We start from the raw sequence: 4,282 nt of genomic DNA on the forward strand, positions 1-4,282 counted from the left end.
ACATCCTTTTGTCTATCTTGTGCCAACATTTGCGAGCTTAATAACAACTGCAAATGTATCTAAAAATAAAAAAAATATCCACTACATTTATAAAAATGTCTGTGCAGTTACCATGAACAAGTTTTATTTTTCCTACATAATTGTTTTCCAAAAGGCAAGTTTTCATATAGCAAATGCTATGCAAACCCAGTGCTAAAGAATGGATACCAAAATGTATGATTATTAATGCAATTATTTAATCCAAATTAAAACAAAATTGTAATAGTGCAAAATTGTCATTATCAAATGCATGTAAATGAAGTAATGTCCAAACTGATCTGTTTGCTGCCAAAATATACATATGATCATTTGAAAGTTGTTGAAACCTTTCAACTTATACCACAATTGACTGAATTTGATAAATTATTTTAAATATAGCTTTACTTTTATGCTTGGTAACAACAGGGACATTCGGTAACTGCACGGACCCTTTGTTTTCGCATCAACCCCATTCGAGCAAAAAACACAGACATACGTTTAAAACTATCATTTTATATGTCTTAACTATATTTGTTGCTGTTTTCAAAGCACTGTATATTGTTTTGTGGTCTTGACTTAACAGATTGTTTTTTAAATTGCATTTTCTTCAATCATAGGTAACTGCATGGACATCTGGTAACAGCACAGACATTTTCTAGTAAAAGACACTGTGTTACTAGAAAACAAAGGGTTATTTTTTGTTTTAGAAATGAATTTTATATATCAGTAAAATGTTTTCGATAATTGGCCTGGTATGTAAAACGATTTTTGTATATTGTTGTGCTTGTGTGAAACAGAACCAATAGCACACCATATATATCATGCATAATTTCTTCCACATGAAGATAAACATACGAGTCAACAGTTAACGCTCAATCGACAAGATTTTATTGAACCAAATTGGAGTTGAGGAGAATGGTGGTGGCAGGGAGGGGAGGGGAAGGCTGTGGAAGGATAATGGGGAAACAGAACCAAAAAGTATAGGCTCTTTCTTTGGCCCATTTTGTCTAGCGTATTTAATTAACTGAGTCAGTTGTAAAAAAAACCATGAAATGGAACAACTGATTCTTTAACATTAAATCAAGTGTCTTTTCACTTAGAACATAAAATAATTCACCACTCTATTTAGAAACCTTCATTGGAACATAAAATGAGTCATCACTGTCTTTGAAAATCTTCATTGCCACTGTCTTTGTAAAACCTTTATTGAAAAATATGATTCACCACTGTCTTTTCACTTGGAACATCACCACCATAATAATGTGGCACCGTATCCTTACAACAACAAGGGTGTATTTTTTGTCACTTGAAAAAAAAAGTAAAATAAATAAATAACATATTTTGACAAATTCTCTGCAGTTACTAAAATAGATCTGTACAGTTACCTGACTCGTCAGTGCAGTTACCAGGAAACTTGTAGCAGTTCCTGAGTAAAGTAAATTACTTTATTTTGAATAAGACTCTATATAATACCTATATTTATGCTGGTTGGTTTTCCATCCCTTTTGTATAATTGGCTGTCCATAATACAGAATATAGAATAAAAATGGTATGCAATCTACAAGCATTTCAGTGCAGTTACCATGATGTCTCAGTGCAGTTACTAAATAGGTCCATGCAGTTACTTATCTGGCAGGTAACTGCACAGAAAGTAACTGCACAGACGAATTCGTTATTTTCAAATAATAATCACTCCCTGTCATCAAAAAACATGTGAAAGTAAATCTATGGGCGATTAATATGCAAATTATTCAAAATGTTTTTGTTAATTACTGAAATGGAAAACCCCAGTAACTGCACAGAACTGTTAAGCTAAACATCCTTCACCTTGACCTGATGAAAATCTTATTTCATTGCCTAAAAGTGATCCAATGTACCCACCTGATTGCACACAGCTTTCCGCGTCTTGGAACTCTTTTGTAAAGTAAACCACATTTGAAAAGCAGGGAGCATTCCGTTTTTATTGCGTATTTTGGTTCCTGGTAACTGCAAGGACCAAAACCTCTTGGACATGCAATTTTTACTTTTCAAAAATTGGGAGAACAAAACTACTGATTGTATCGATATTTTGTTTTTGTTATCTTGAGATAATGACGGGATAAACATAAACCAACAAACAAAATGATAAAAAAAAATTGTCTGTGCGTTTTACAGAGGTGTGAAATTTTGCTAATGTCGAAGGGACATGCATTTTGACCCCCCTTTACACATGATAACTTACTATAATTAACAGAAAAATACAATAAAACGGGCAAATGAGTATACTTTAAGGTCCGGAGGACATTGAACTTAAGCACTTCCAATTTTCAGATAAGTAGGATGAAAATTTTTGAATTGATAAAATTTTAAAGTCAAAAGACAGGTTTTTTTATGCATTTTTTGAAAAAGTCCAGACAGACGGACATACACACCTTTACAAACAAACACACATACACACACATACACTTACGCACACGCACAAGCACACACCCACCCACCCACTCTCTCTCTCTCTCTCTTTCTTTCTCTCTTATACAAACAGACACACACCCACACACACACACACACACATGTACATACGCACGCATGTACGCACGCATACACCCACAGACACACACACACACACACACACACACACACACACACACGCACATTGACACACAAATCTCATACACACAAAACACACACTCATACGCACATACACGGTTGGCCTAGTTGTAAGACGTCCGCCCCGTGATCGGGAGGTAATGGGTTCGAACCCAGGCCGGGTCATACCTAAGACTTTAAAATTGGCAATCTAGTGGCTGCTCCGCCTGGCGTCTGGCATTATGGGGTTAGTGCATGCTAGGACTGGTTGGTCCGGTGTCAGAATAATGTGACTGGGTGAGACATGAAGCCTGTGCTGCGACTTCTGCCTTGTGTGTGGCGCACGTTATATCTCAAAGCAGCACCGCCCTGATAATTATGGCCCTTCGTGGTCGGCTGGGCGTTAAGCAAACAAACAAACAAATACGCACATAGACAGACGGACACACACACCTTTACAAACAAACACATATACACACTCATACACACACACAAACATACACACAAACTCATGCACACACACACATTCACACACACACTCTTTCTCCCTCTCTCTCAGTCTTTCTTACACCCACCCACACACACCCACACACCCAAGTTACACACGTTCACACACACTCACTCACACGCACTCACTCACTCTCACACACACACTTCATACACACAAAACACACCCCCATACGCACATATAGACAGACGGACATAAACACCTTTACAAACAAACACACATACACACACACTTACGCACACGCACATACTCACACCCACCCACTCTATCTCTCTCTCTCTTTCTCTCTCTCTTTCTCTCTTATACAAACAGACACACACCCACACACACACACACTGTACATACGCACGCACACACACACACACACACACACACACACACACACACACACTCACACAAATCTCATACACACAAAACACACACTTAAATACGTACATAGACCGGCACGGTTGGCCTAGTGGTAAGGCGTCCGCCCCGTGATCGGGAGGTCGTGGGTTCGAACCCCGGCCGGGTCATACTTAAGACTTTAAAATAGGCAATCTAGTGCCTGCTCCGCCTGGCGTCTGGCATTATGGGGTTAGTGCTAGGACTGGTTGGTCCGGTGTCAGAATAATGTGTTTAGGTGAGGCTCGTGTCTCCCGATGATATTCATCCGCTGGGTCTTGACTGAAATACAAGCCATATAAAAAACCACTCGTGTTGTAACCTATACATATATATGTATATGTCGTGCCGAATTCACGTAATTGCCGATTACGCGTAATGGGCAACATTTTTGCCCATTTCGCGTAATCGGCAAAACGCTGCCCAATACGTGAAATCGGCAGCGTTTTGCCGAAATCGCGTAAACGCCTCTAAAACTTGCCTATTTCGCGAATTCAGCAGCCGATTACGCGGAATCGGCAGCCGATTACGCGTAATAGGCAAGTTGCCCATTACGCGAAATCGGCAATAGTGAGTTTAGTGTGTATGTTTGTGTGTGTGTGTGTGTGTGTGTGTGTGTGTGTGTGTGTGTGTGTGTGTGTGTGTGTGTGTGTGTGTTGTCGTCGATACTGACCATGACTGTGATAATACTTTTTAGCACGCACGCACACACACACACACACACACAAACAGTATTCTAGTGATGCAAACGAGGCAAACATTTATTTTCGAAACAAGAGAACGATAATCGGAAAAGATGAACAAATA

Source organism: Littorina saxatilis, unplaced genomic scaffold (assembly GCF_037325665.1).
Source record: "Littorina saxatilis isolate snail1 unplaced genomic scaffold, US_GU_Lsax_2.0 scaffold_124, whole genome shotgun sequence".
Lineage (NCBI taxonomy): Eukaryota > Metazoa > Mollusca > Gastropoda > Littorinimorpha > Littorinidae > Littorina > Littorina saxatilis.